Here is a 15,648-nt window from a genome sequence, read left to right as displayed (position 1 = left end):
TCTTTGCCAATGAGAATGCTATAGTTAGGAAGGGTTAAGTAGCTCATTCAAGGTCACACAGCTAGTGAATGGTGAATACAGGATTTGAATCCAGATCTGTTTGTCTAAAGAGCTCATGTTCTTTCCACTCTGGTGTATCCCCTCCTGGATTACTGAAGTGCCAACCAACAAGCACCTCCTGGATTTAAACTGTGAGGCTGGGAAAAAGGGGAAATAGAGATCATAGGCTGAGATAGAAGGATTTAGATGCATAGAGGCCTGGTTTGTCTAGAGCAGGGCGGAAGGCATATTTAGAAGTAAAAGATACTGAGAAAATGAAGAGATGGTTGCCTAGGGCTGATATCAACAGTAACTTTCTTTATAGACCTCACTATTTACAACCATTTGTGAAAAAGATCTTAATTGGTCCCTAGTTTCCCTAATTTGACCCAAGATGGCTTTGACTGTATGACTGCTTAGAGTAACATGTTTTGCAGACCAAGACCTATAACTTTACCTGTTCTCTGTCTACAGTCCAGACTTTTCAGATTGACCAGATGACCAGCAAATTTGAGCCTTTGATCACAGGGGCCATCAGGAAATTACTTCCTGACTCAAAACTCATCCCAGGGTACGTTTGGGCAGAATCTAAGCAAGTGTGTCTAAGTGAAGTAGCTTCAAGTGTAAAGGCAGCCAGACTTAGGTGGGTAGGGTACATTTAGCCCCACTACTGGAGGATCTTGCTTCCTGCTGCTGTCTTCCTTGTTAGGAATTCCCCTGTCCAAGAGGAGGCTTTTCTCTATTTTATCACTTGCCTGGACTATGCAGTAGCCTCCTAACTAGTCTCACTGCCTCCAGACTTGTCCCTTATTTATTTATCCTCCACACTGCTGCCTTATGAACATTGTAAACACTCTTTTCTTGGAACTTTAGGACCATGCAATCATTCTATACTCCTATCATGCTTTATTCTATTTTATTTTTCTTAACTCTTATTTTGCCTCCTTTACTAGACTTTATGCCTTGAGTGAAGGATCAACGTGTCTCAGACCTGTGTAACCACCTTAGTTGCCTGGAAACAAGTTGGCATTCAATATATGCTGTTCATAATAAGAATAATGACTTTGCAAGTACTGTGAATATGTACTTGAAGCTACTTCACTATCATATTAATAACATTTTAATCAGACTTTAATAAGATATAAATTAATGAAAATATCAAAAATAATTTTTAATCTAAAAACCTCCATAAATTTGGACAAAAACTCTTCTAAATAAAGAAAAGGTAATGGAAATTATAAGCAAGTATTACTTAATGACATATACTGCATTGTAGGGTGCAACTAATGTCATATTTATAAGAAAATATGATCCATGAAATATGAAACAACATAGCTGAATATTTATATGCTAAACATTCAACTCAAGAAGTTAGAATAATAACCAGGAAGCCAACCAGAAGAAAGTTAAAGAAAGGAAATGAATACCAACACAGAAGTTAATAAAATAGGAAACAATAACAAAAATAAAAATGCTTTATCAGGTGGAAGCATAATTTTTTTTCTTTTTCTTAAATTTAATTGTTTTTTAAAAAAGTTTACGTTCAGAGGGTACATGTGCAGGTTTGTTACATGGGTATATTAAATGTGATGCTGAGGTTTGAACTTCTATTGATCCCATCACCCAAGTAGTGAACATAGTACCCAACATGTAGTTTTTCAACCCTTCCCCTCCTTCCTCCCTCCTGACTTTTGGAATCCCCAGTGTCTCTTGTTCCCATCTTTATGTTTGTGTCTACCCAATGTTTAGCTCCCACTTATAAGTGAGAACATGCAGAATTTAATTTTCCCTTTTTGTGTTAATTATCTTAGGATAATAGCCTCTAGCTGCATCCATGTTGCTGCAAGGGACATGATTTCATTCTTTTTTAATGACCACATAGTATTCCATGGTGTATAGGTACCACATTTTCTTTATTCCATCCATCAGTGATGGGCCCCTAGGTTGATTCCATGTCTTTACTTTTGTGAATACTACTGTGATAAATGTGAATGCAGGTGTATTTTGGGTAGAATAATTTATTTTCCTTTGGGAATATACCCAGTAGTTGAATTACTGTGTTGAATGGTAATTCTATTTTTGGTTCTTTGAGAAATGTCCAGACTGTTTTCTACAGGGGCCAAACTAATTTACATTCCTGTAAGTATTCCCTTTTCTCTGCAACCTCACCAAAATCTGTAATTTTTGACTTTTTAATAATAATCATACCGACTGGTGTGAGAACAGAAAAAAAGGAAAAGGTGCCCAGTCTTTTTTATGAGGCTAGCGAAATCTTGATACCAAAACCAGATAAACTTGTTAGAAACATGAAAAATTATACACCAATATCATTCTTCGTAAAAAGTCTTAAAAAGTCCTAATTAAAATATTAGTGACTTGAACTCAGCAAACCTACAAAAAAAATGCAGTATGATCAAATGAGCTTGATTCCAGGAATTAAAGGATAGTCTAACATTAGAAAATTTATTACAAGTCGCTACTTAAGCTAATTAAAGAGAAAGCAATGCATACTAACCTCAATAGACACAGAAAAAAATGAATAAATAAAATTCAACACTTCTGTGTTGTAAAAAAGTGTAAACAAATCAAAAATAGAGGGAAGCATTTAATCTGACAAAGGATATATATGAAATACTTGCAATAAACATTATAATTAATGTAGAAACTTAAAAAGCATTCTCATTAGAGTCATAAGATGAGATATCTACTCTCAAAACTAGTATGTAACATTGTATCCGTGAGATCATTGTCAATTCATTAAGACAAGAAACAGAAATAGATTTAGGCACTGGAAAGGAAGAGAGTGTCATTATTTATGAATAATTTGGTTGACTATAAAGAAAGTTAAAAAGAGTTTTCAGAAAAACTATTTTAACTGTTAAGAAAGTTCATCAATATTGATGCATGGAAGATACATTTTAAAAATCAATAATATTCTTAAACAGTAGAAAAGCAATTAGAAAACATAACTTTTTAGAAAGTTACTATTCACTAGCTAAAAATAAAATAAATAGCCTATAATATCAAGTGTTGTTCAGGATAAGGGAAAACTGAAGAATTTGCATACTCTGCTGTGGGAATGCAAAGTGGTGCAGTCATTTTGTAAAAGTGATTGACAATTTCGCATAAAGTTAAACATACACTTACTATATAACCCAACAATCCCACTCTCAGGAATTTACCCAAGAGATATGAAAGCATGTCCACTCACAGACTTGGTATGTGAATGTTTATAGTAACATTATTCATTATAGCCAAAATCTGCAAACAACCATGAACTAGCAACGGATCAACAAGCTTGGGTACATCCATACAATAGAATACTACGCAGCAATACGAAAAGAAACTGCTGATACAAACAGATCTCAAAAACATTGTGCTGCACCAAAGACAACAGGCACAAAGGATTATATGCCATATAGCTTAATTTATATGAAATTCTAGAAAAGGGCAAACTATTTTGACAGGAAACATAAAAGTGACTGCCAAGGACTCAGTGGGAAATGAGACTAACTTCAAGGAGAATAGGGGAACTTTCTGGAGTGGTGGAAATGTTCTGCATCTTGATCGTAATGACTACCACACAGTTGTATACCTTTGCCAAAACTCATAAAATCAATTGTTCGTAAAGTATACCTCAATAAAGCTAGTTAAAATAAAGTTCCCATTCACAATAACAAACAGCACTATTAAGTACATAAGTCTAACAAACGATGCCCATAGTATTTATGGAAAATATTGTATGCATTACTGAAGGACATTAAAGAAGACCTTAATTAAGGGAGATATATACTATTTTCTTTTCTTTTCTCTTCCTTCCTTCTTTCCTTCCTTCCTTCCCTTCCTTCCCTTCCTTCTTCCTTTCCTTCCTTTCCTTCTTCCTTTCCTTTCTTTCCCTTTCCCTTTCCTTCCTTCCTTCCTTCCTTCCTTCCTTCCTTCCTTCCTTCCTTCCTTCCTTCCTTCCTTCCTTCTCTTTCCTTTCTTTCTTTCTTTTTTTTGATGGAGTTTCGCTCTTGTTGCCCAGGCTGGAGTGCAATGACGCGATATGAGCTCACCGCAACCTCCGCCTCCCAGGTTCAAGTGATTCTCCTGCCTCAGCCTCCCAAGTAACTGGGATTACAGGCTTGTGCCACCAGGCCCGACTACTTTTGTATTTTTAGTAGAGACAAGGTTTCTCCATGTTGGTCAGGCTGGTCTCAAACTCCTGACCTCAGGTGATCTGCCTGCCTCGGCCTCCAAAAGTGCTGGAATTATAGGCGTGAGCCACCGTGCCCAGCCTACCATTTTCAAATATAAGGATATTCAAAGATGTCCAATGTCCCAAAAACTAATCTATAAATTTAATGCAATTCCAGACATAATTTCAAATGAGGTTTAACAAGCTGATCCTAAAATTCATATGAGTAATTGAAGGACCAAGAATATTCATGACAATTATGAAGAAGAACAAGTAGGAACGACTTGTCCTACAGCTATCAAGACTTAGAAAACTATAGTAATTGAAACTGTATAGTACTTATGCAGAGAGAGACAAACAGATCAGTGGGAGAAAAGAAAGACCTAGACACAAATCAGAGAATATAAGAAGCCTTGGTATATGACAGAACTGGCATTGCAAATCATGAGAGAAAACGATGGCTTATTCAATAAGTGGGATAGGAATGATTGCTTATTCAAATCAGAAAAAAATACAGTTAGATTTCTATGCTACATCACATATAGAAATCAATTTCAGATGGATTTAAAAACTGAATGTTAAAAACAACTTTTAAAATTTAAAAGATACTTAGAATAATATGATCTCGGTGTAGGAAAGACTTTCTTGAATAAGACACAAAAAGCACAAATTGTAAATTACTGATTAATTTCAGCATATTGATAGGGAAATAAAGCCTCTGTCTTTCTGTATTATAAGATGAAGATAATAGACACATGCCAGACTTAGAGAAGACACTTATAACAAATATATAACAAATCAACACGGACGACATAAAGTACTCCGTTTGGTAAAAAACAACCAATCTAAATTAACAGTGGGCAATATATCAATGAACAATGCACAGAAGAGAAAATCTGAATGGCTAGTACTAGATAAAAACATGCTTATCTTCACAAATAATCAAAGAAATGCAAATTAAATTAGCATAGTGATACTATTCCATAGCCATCAGATTGCTCCAAATAAAAAAATCTGCTAATACCACATGCCAACAAGAATGTGAGGGAACAGAAATTGTTATATACTGCTTGTGGGAATGTGAGTTTATACATCCACTTTAGAGAATTTGGCAGTGCTTAGTGAAACTGAAAATATGTATATACTCTGAGCCAGCAATTTAACTCCTAGGTACCTTAAAGAAATGCTGGGAACAGGTTCAAGGACATTCCTTACAACACTTGTACTGGCTAAAATATGTTAACATAAAAAAGTCTATAATTTTCTACCCCCAAAATTTTTTTATGTTTTCAATTTATTTTCTCTTTCAATTTATAAGAATCTCCCACACTTCTATTAATCTATCCAGTGCAACCTCAAAGCAAGGCTCTGAGAAAAATAATTACACTTGTAAGACTCTTATTTTTAGCAAGTAAGCTATAAGGAAAAACAAACAAACCACCAGTATTCAGTATAATGAGGAGCAAGGTAAATCAACAATGAATGAATGAGAACTGTATGTATCAACAGGGCTAGGTCTAAAAACAAAATGTGAAATAGAAAAACAAAGCAAGTTGCGAAAAATTATGATTTCATTTGTGCAAAATTTAAAACAGATGTAATATTGCCACCTATTGTTTATGGATACTGTCATATGTAATAGAAGGATAAAACATATGAACATAGAGGACTCATACCATCTTTTAAGGTAGTGGTTGCTCCCAGAGCTCAGAAGATACGGGATTGGGGGCGAAAGGAAATTTTACTATATCTATAATGTTTTATTTCTCAGAAAACAAGCTCTGAACTAAAAATAAATAAATAATGGCTCATCCATATGCTAGAAGACTATGCAATTGCTAAAATATATGAGGCTGATCTTTATGTGCAGATACAGAAAAATTGCCAAGATATATTAGATGAAAAAGCTCCATAAAATATATTAAGTGAAAAAGTACGATCACTTTTGTGTAAATATGGAAAAATATAAATGTATATAAATGTTGGTAAAAGCATACAAAATTTCTTAAAGCATCCACAACAAACTGTTTTTAGTACTTGCCTTTAGAGAGAGAGACTGGAGGTCTGGGATTGGAGGGAGGCTTAGTTATACTGTATTAATTATTCACCATGTGCAAATTACGCATTGTGCATTAAACTTAGTTTTTTAAAAAGTCATGAGCTTAAAATCAAAGACAACATCTTGTGTGATCTTTAGGTTAGTATTATTTGCATATGGAAGATTACATGACATTTATTGGATTTTCTTTTAATCAAAGTTCATTTTGAGGTTTAATGACCAGCAAGCTGACAATTAGGCAGGAGGTGTCACTTTGAGGGACTGATGAGCTGAAATATTTTCTCATTTCCTTCAAGGTTAAGAGTTATATCTGAGACATCTTTGTGTTTCCCACTGTATCTAGTACAGAGCTTTCCCTGTGCTAGTAAACTATTCCCATGTGTTTATTCCTTAATTTGTTCATCTATGCATTCAGATAACAAATGTTACTACAGAACAACTATATTTTACTGCAAACACAACCCTTTTCAAGCACCTTGTGCTTTCTATGGGTTTCTCTGGGATGGCCAGGGATTTGGGATTGCTGTTGTTTCTATGGGAAATGTGAGTTGACATAGAATAACCAAATTACACATGAATTTCGGGGTTATGATCCATCTGTACATTAGGGGATACTCAGTAAAACTATTTTCTTCCAGAAATTACATTTGATAAAGTTGATTGTAATGAAAGGAGAAGATGGTCTTAGTGACAATGACAATGATATAACTACCATCTGAAGCTATTACCTCCTTTCCCTTTCCAATAGCCACCATTCTTTCTTAGATTCAAGCCACAACCTTCTTACTGAACTGCCTGCCTCAAATCTTTTCCTTTACATATAAGTTATTTGCATAGCCACCAAAAGTATATAGCTTTCTAAAACAAAATATACCTAGCAATGGGCTTGCTGGATAATATAGTAGCTCTATTTTTAGCTTTTTGAGGAATTTCCAAAAGAAAGGAAATCAGGCTGTCAAAGAAATATCTGCATGCCTATGTTTGTTGCAGCACTGTTTATAATAGCCAAGATTCTGAAGTAACCTGTGTCCATCAACAGATGAACGGATAAAGAAAATGTGGTGCATATACACAATGGAGTAGTATTCAGCCAGAAAAAAGAATGAGATCCTGTCATTTGCAACAACACAGATGGAACTCGAGATCGTTATGTTAAGTGAAATAAGCCAGGCACAGAAAGACAAACATCACATATTCTCACTTTTTTGTAGGATCTAAAAATCAAACAATGGAACTCATGGACATAGAAGTAGAAGGATGGTTAGCAGAGGCTGAGAAGGGTAGTGGGGGGCTGGGGAGAGGTGGGGACGGTTAATGGGTTTAAAAAGTAGGAAGAATAAGACCTATTACTTGATAGCATAACAGGGTGACTATAGTCAATAATAACCTAATTGTACATTTAAAAATAACCAAAAGAGTGTAATTGGATAATTTGTAACACAAAGGATAAATGTTTGAGGTGATGGATACCCCATTCCCCATGATGTGATTATTTTACATTGCATGTCTGTATCAAAACATCTCATGCACCTTATAAATGTATACACTTACTGTGTACCCACAAAAATTTTTAAATTAAAAATTAAAATAAAAAATAAAACACAAACATGACTATTCCACTTCCCTATTTAAAACCCTTTAATGTCTCTTCACTGACCTCACGATAAAGTCCACGCTCTTAGGATGGTGTACACAGCTCCTAATCATCTGGTGCCTGCCTATTTCTCTAGTTTTCCCTCCTGCCTCTTACTAGCACATGCTATTCTTTCTGATTGAAACTCTTTCTGTTTCCTAGTTGTTTTAACATACTTCTATTCATCCTTCAAAACCCAAGGCGTCATAAAGATTAATAAAATAATAAATGGGAAATTGTTTGGGAAAGTAAACAAAAACAATGCCAATGGCAGGTCCTCTCCAATAGGTCTTCACTGGCACTACCTCCCTGCAAACTGATCTGGAAATTCCTTTCTCTGTGCTACATCTACACATTATAAAGAGTCCCATTGTTGCACTTATGATGTTGCAATTTGATTACTCATTTAGATGTCTGTCACTTCCAGTAGACATTGAGCCTGACCTAGTGGAGTGACCTGATATTATGTGTGAATGCTATAACTGAATGGTGACAATGGTGATGTTCTGAGATAACAGAGATAATAGTCATATCTGTGCAAGTACTGTTTTATAGGATGCTCACACAGCCATCAAAGAAAGAGAAGCCTCGCTAAGAGCTCTAAGGAAAGATTCCACTCCCCAACCAACTCTTTCTGTACAGCCTGGAAAGCAGTGAAAGCATATAAAACCAGCACTGAGGAAACTTACCCATGAGACCAGATGCAATCTGTCTACCAAGGATGGAAAAATGACAAGGTAACTATTTGGAAAACTGCCTCTGACAGCTTGTGTAAGAAGACTTTTAATTTGATTAAAAATATCAAACTATAACAGTTGTGCTTTTAATTAGATATGGAATTCACTTAAGGTTAACTGAAGGCTTTGACAGAAGGGGATTTGGATGTTTTAGGGTACATTTAATGATGTAAAAAAGTAAGAGCTCTACTTCCAGTTCTAGGAGTCCAGGCCTCTTTGAACCCTAAGACAAAGCTATCCTCAACTTCTGTGGATGTCAGCAACATCATTCTCATGTTCATCAAGTATGTTCCTAGCATGGAACACGAAGCTTTGTAGTTAATAAAGTGGTTTCCCATACAGCATCTCATTTGAGTCCTATAATAACCTTGTGAGGTCAGCAAGGCAGGGGTTATTGCCCCCATTCACAGCAAGAAAAACTGGGACTAAGTGAAGATATGTGACACCAAATTGCACAGGCAGTGGGAGATGTAGGTCTAGAACCTAGATTCTTTTGTCACTAGTTTCAGTACTTCTCACATTGTACCCTTCCCAAACTATAGCTCAGAACTTTCGGCAGCCTCTGGGGGCCCGGGCCTAGAGAGATCCTGGCTCTGACCCATGTGACATGTCAGATACTCCAATATCTAATTTCACACCGTTAGTCAGCAGTCACTGAATGGACGTTCAGGATGTCATGAGAACCTGACATCGATCTCTCAATTAAAAAGCAAAGCTCCCCTGGGAGACAAACTTAAAGATAATTGGATTTCTTGTTTGAACTGTATGTGCCAGTCCCTGCTTTACAGAAGGTTGTTGGAGTGTTTAAAAGATAAATAAGGTGGCAAGCATTATGCTCCTTCTAAACCCAAAGGAGGCGCTGTGGGGGCTAAAATTGCTTCGGCCACTACCATGTGAAAACTAAACGTGCCTTCGGGTCACATACTCTTAGTTCTTTCTTGTAGAAGCCTTTTGAGTTCCAGGGAAGTCAGAGAGAAAATAATAATTGTGCAGGTATGAAAAGAAAGATTGGGAAGCTATGATTCTTAAGGTCATGAGTGATCTTTGTAAACGATATATAATAAGATAATCTGTCATGCTGTTGCTGGATATACTTCAGGTCAAACAACACAGTAGTGGTACAGCAAACCAGCTACTTGTCTTAGCAACTCACTTTGGACTCCACTAGAAAACCAATTATCTTTAAGTTTGGCTCCCAGGGGAGCTTTGCTTTTTAAGTGAGAGATCGATGTTGGGTTCTCATGACATCCTGAATGTCCATTCAGTGACTGCTGACTAATGGCATGAAATTGGACATTGGAGTATCTGACATGTCACATGGGTCAGAGCCACGATCCATCTAGGCCAGGGCCTCCAGAGGCTGCTGAAAGCTTCAAGCAATAGTTTGGGGAGGCTAAGTATTTTGGGCTTCACACATATCACTGGAATAAGAAGTCAGGCTCTAAGGAAGCAAAGTGAACATCTCTACCATGGGCTCATTAAGTCTTCAAACTCAAGTGGAAGGAAAATGATGAGGTAATTATCTTCGTAATCAATCTCCACACCCATGTTTACTGTCTTTCCTTTGTCCTAAATGATGACCTTTCTTTTCTGCCTGAAGATAACGCCTCCACTTGTGTATTTCCCCATCCCGTCTCCTCCAACCTCCTCAGAGATCCCCTTTGCTTCATCATTCATCCTCTTGCATGTATTTCATATTTCCTTCTCTCTGGACCTAGACTCTTTGCGTAGAACCTTGGTCAAGTTTATTCTTCATTAAGAGCCAAAACGCAAGAATAAAAATACCCTCTGTCCTCTCTTCTACCCTTAGCTTTTTGGTGCTCTCTCTGCCTCCTTTACTTCATCAATCATCTTCTGGAAATTATACCCCACATTTGTTGTTTTTCCCTTTATCCCCCCAACACCAACCTCACTTCAGTTGAGATTCTTGCCCCAGCTCTCCAATATTCATGGCACCTTTTTTATTAACAATTCCGATGACTCCACTTCTCCCTTGGACTCTGTGACATCACTCTCTGTTTCTCCCACTTCTATGAAACAATTTTGGAAAATTTTTCTGGCTTTTTTCCTCCAAAAAAAATATGAGTTTCCCTCCCTTTCCTGTCCTTAGTCCCCTACTCATTTTGTCCAAACACTCCAAAATCAATGACTGACGTGGTCCTCAAGTTACCAGACCTTTTTGAACATTATTCCCTCTGCATGGAATATTCTCTCTCTTCTTCTCCTAAGAAGGTTCTACTTTTGCTAAATACCCACCATGGCTCTGAAACAGTTTATTTCATTCTGCCCTCCAAATCCCTTTTTCCTAAAGCAAGTTTGTTTTTTGTTACATCTCCATCATGGAAATCTACCTCAATTTCTTTCATTTGTTGTTCAGTTCAGATGATGGCAATCTCCATATGGCTCCTATTATCCAGTTACCTGACAAAAACTCCTGGCTCATAATATAATTAGCATCTTGTAAATTCAAATTTATATCAACATGCATAAGATTAACTTTTTATCTCCAGAAGAAAAAAATTATAATTGAAATACAAGTACAATGTGCTGCTGTAGTAATCATCATTATCAGATTTCTCATCTGTAAATTCAGCAAGACAAATCAAAGACCTACTCTCAAATACCTTACAAGATAGTTTGGAAAATTAGAAATAATAATGGATCTGAAAGTTATTTGAAAAGTACTATGCTCCAGACATGTAATTACTAAAAGGGAGGTAAGTCTTCCTTCACAGACTTATGTAGTATACATTAAGATCCTTGTTCAGGGCACTGAAAGGAGATGAAAAGTGAATAAAAATATAAGAGCATGTTATAACGGAAGGAGTAAAAACTGGAAAATGAGACTTGGGTGTCAGTTCTTGCTGTTACTGGCTGGATGTGAGATTCTAAGAAAGACACTTTACCTCTCTGAGTCTTCTTTTTCAGTTATAAAACTTAAGCGTTTATCAAATGAAACTTTAAAAGTCCTTTCCGTCTTTAATATCCTATGACTTCATAATCAGTGGAAGTGGGAAAGACCTCACATTTATCATGTAGTCTTTCATTACTACTTTTTTTGTGCAAATATCTCTCAATTTTCTTGTCCTCCTTTTCTTCCACTGTTTTAACTTGGCAAATCCCAAACTTGATTTTAAATCAACTATATCTGCTTACTCTACCCTGTTAGCTAAACACTGCCAAAGAAGATCACTCAAGAAAGCAATCTGGTTTCACCTTCTTAAATTCATGATTTCCGTGATCAAATTGCCTCTCAGTATTACCTGGAAATCATAGTATTTGTTCTAAGTAGTAAAGCCTTCTTACTTCCAGATATGAATACTTTAGTTTTCCCTCTACCTTCAAACCCCCAACATGCCCTCCCCACCACTCACTCTTATATCATGACCTCTTTTCATACTTCATTGAGAAAACAGAAGCCATAGAAGCAAACTCAGTCATCTTCCTAAGATTAAATGCGGCAACTTAACTACAACGGCATCTGATTTCTCTGGCTTTCCTCCTGTTAGAACGATGAAGTGTTTCTGCTTTTACCAAAGGTGAATGCCTTGACGTGAGTTCTGTATCCCATCCTCTCTCACTGTCTAAAAGATTTTGCTCTAAAAATTTATTTCTTATTTTCATTTGCATCATCAATATCCCCTCTATGCTGGATCATTTTCATCAGCATACAAAAGGTAGGGTTAATGCTCATCTCTCTAGAGTTATCACCCAATTTCTCTGCTCCCCTTCAGTCTCCATCACTCATCACTCTACTAAATCCATTATTCTTGTAACTAAATGTAAAAGACTATTTTTGTCTTCATCTTAATTTCACAACAGCTTTTATTAACACAGTCAACAATTCTCTTGAAGTATGGATTCTGTTATTTTATTTCCTCCTGGTTTTCATCCTATCTCACTGACTCCTCCTTTTTAATCTCCTTTCCTGCCTTCTCCTATTCTGTTAGACCTAAGGGAGAGAGACTCTTAAAGCTTAGTGCAGCACATTCTGCTTTATCTATAATATCTCCATTCCCATGGATTTCAATGTTATCTATATTCAGATACCTCTGAAATTTATACCCCAGTCCAGCCCTGTCTTCCGGGCTATAATCTATAGTTGTCTGTTTCTTACCTTTACCCAGAATTTTCATGGACACCTGAAACTTAATACAAATTGAATTTGTGTTTCCCTTAAATTTTCTTTTTATATAATCTCCCCATCCAAATAAGTGGCACCACTTACTCAAACCAGAAACCCATGAGTCATCTCTGATAGTCAGTTTTCATTACTCTTCATATCTGATATGTTAGTAATTCCTGACATTTCTACTTCCCAAATATATCTTGAACCTCTCTTTTTTCTATCTCTTCTGCAACAACATTATTCAGGTTTACTATTACCCCTTATCTGGTCCACTGAAGTAGTCTTTCAATTGTCTTAGTCTGTCCATGAAGTTCTCCCTGTAATTCATTTATCAGACAGCAGGAAACATGATTTTCTGTTGTAAATTTCATCACTACCACTTAACACCCTCCAGGGGATTCCTACAGTCTTTAAAAAAATCTAAATTCTTTAGCATGATCTCCAAGAACCTGAATGATCTGGCCCTTCCTATTTTTTCTATCTTCTCTCAATCTCTCTCTCTCTCTCTCTCTCTCTCTCTCTCTCTGTCTCTGTCTGTCTGTCTCTCTCTCTCTCTCCTCTGTCTCTCCACAATATCCTGGTCGTTTTTAGTTTATGTTAGTTTTTCTAACACTCAATGTTTCCATGCTCATGGCTTATATCCTCTGCCTAGAATGTTCTCCCTCACCCCCATTTCTAACTCTTGCATTATTATCTCCTTCCCATTTTTTTAGGTCTCAAATTTTTAGGCTTTTCTTGGCCACTCTGACCAAAATACCCCTCTCCCAAACATATACACACACACACACACACACACACACACACACACACACGCACACACACTCACGCACACACACATGCACACACAGAGCATATTTTCTATTTTGGGTCCTTGTCTGTTTACATTCATAGTAAACAATTAACAATTTTTTATGGGTCTCTTTCCTTGTTTTTAGTCTTTCTTCTTTCTCTCCCACTGAAATGCTAACTCCATGAAATGTAGAGGATATTCCTGATGTGTTAAAAAAAAAAGTACTGACTTTTAAACTATTTTATTCTAAGCATCTATCTAAGAGTTGGCACACAGTAAGCATTTAGTAAATATTTGTTGAATGTAGGAATGAATGTATTAAGTACCTAATATGTACCAGTAATTGTGCAAAACGTGTTACATCGAATTAATATACTATTCTATAGATGAGGATACCAACTTTCAGAGAATTGATGTTACTTTCTCCAGGACACACAGCCAGTAAGTGGCAAAGCTGGGATTTGAATTTAAGCATGTCTTTTTCCATCTGCTCACCATCAGTAGTTCACCCCTTGCTCTATTGTGCCTCCTCTGCTAATGTTTAACGAACTTACTATCAAACAAGTTTAAGGATTAGACATCCTTTGTTATGATGAAATAAAACACTATAATTTTACCACAAATAAAAATATAATTCAATTGGCATAGAATTTCTAAAACAAGAAACAGATTTAATCATTGCTCTTATGAAATTTACATACAGCTAATTAGGAATATTCATTGTTGATGATAACACCAGCACAGCAATAGGAACAACCAGTTAAGATCTGAAAGGATCGAGCATTTTCCAAAATAAGTGTTGGAAAAAATGTACATATTTATGTGTCATAGTTACAGTTTTAAGAGTCTATACATTCTAAATACGATGGGATAATTGAAGTCATGGATTAACTTTCCAAATGGCTCCTGGAGGACTGGGGTCAAATTTATTAATTAAGTGCAAGAATCCTAAACTTCCAGAAAGAAGCCAATTATGCTTGGTATGTATGACACTTCTAAGCAGTTTGATTTTTTTCCTAAAAAAAAGTATCAAATCAATGGTTATTCTTCAAATATTTATTTTTTTAGATTCAAATCATGGCTGGAACTGAAGAAGAAAATATGATTCAAATTTCAGAAATTATCCTTTTGGGTTTTGGGGATCTCCATGGCCTTCATTTTCTTCTTTTTGGGATATTTCTGGCCATGTATGTGGTGACTTTAATGGGCGACATTGCTATCCTAACTGTGGTGTCAGCTAATCATTTCCTTCATACGCCCATGTTTTTCTTTCTTGGTCACTTCCTCCTAGAGATTGGCTGCACCAGTACCATTGAGCCCATGAGGCTGAGGACATTGCCATCAGCTCATATGCCTTTTTTCTTTCCAGCCTGTGCTTCCCAATTTTACTTTTTGCTGCATTGGTGGCTACAGAATGCTTCTTCCTGGCTGTAATGTCTTAAGATCGCTATATAGCCATCTGTAACCCAATGCAATACTTCAGCATCATGGACCACTGGAGTTGCTTACAGCTAGCTGGTGCCTCACAGGCGGCTGGATTTCTGGCATTCACTTTCCTCACGGTCCTCATTTTTCGCTTAACATTCTGTTCCACCAATGTGATCCATCACTTCTGTGTTTTGAAGCCCATCATGAAACTGGCTTGCAATGACACTAAAGTCGCTGAGATGACCACTTTTATATGCACCTCTTTATTTGCCCTTGGCCCCTTCCTGCTGACCCAGGCTTCTTATGTTCACATCATCACTGCCGTTCTGAGGATTTCTTCTTCTACATGAAAGCAGAGGGCTTTCTCCACCTGTTCCTCCCATCTGACTGTGGTTAGTCTCTATAGGACACTGGGCATTGTTTATGGCTTCCCATCAGGACCTCAGTGTGAAGACTTATTGAAGTTACTTTCTCTTCTGTATGCAGTGCTTACCCCTGCCCTCAACCGTATCATTTACACCTTAAGGAACAAGGATGAGAAGGTAGTTCTGAGAAAATTGGTGCAATGAGGAATATATAACTGGTCCAAAAAAAGTTTGAAATTTTTAGTGGCTTTTGGCACCTTCTGAAAAACCTCAAAAAAAGTGGAAATCTTT

Source organism: Macaca mulatta, chromosome X, assembly GCF_049350105.2.
Source record: "Macaca mulatta isolate MMU2019108-1 chromosome X, T2T-MMU8v2.0, whole genome shotgun sequence".
NCBI lineage: Eukaryota > Metazoa > Chordata > Mammalia > Primates > Cercopithecidae > Macaca > Macaca mulatta.
Note: the sequence above shows the minus strand (reverse complement) of the source record.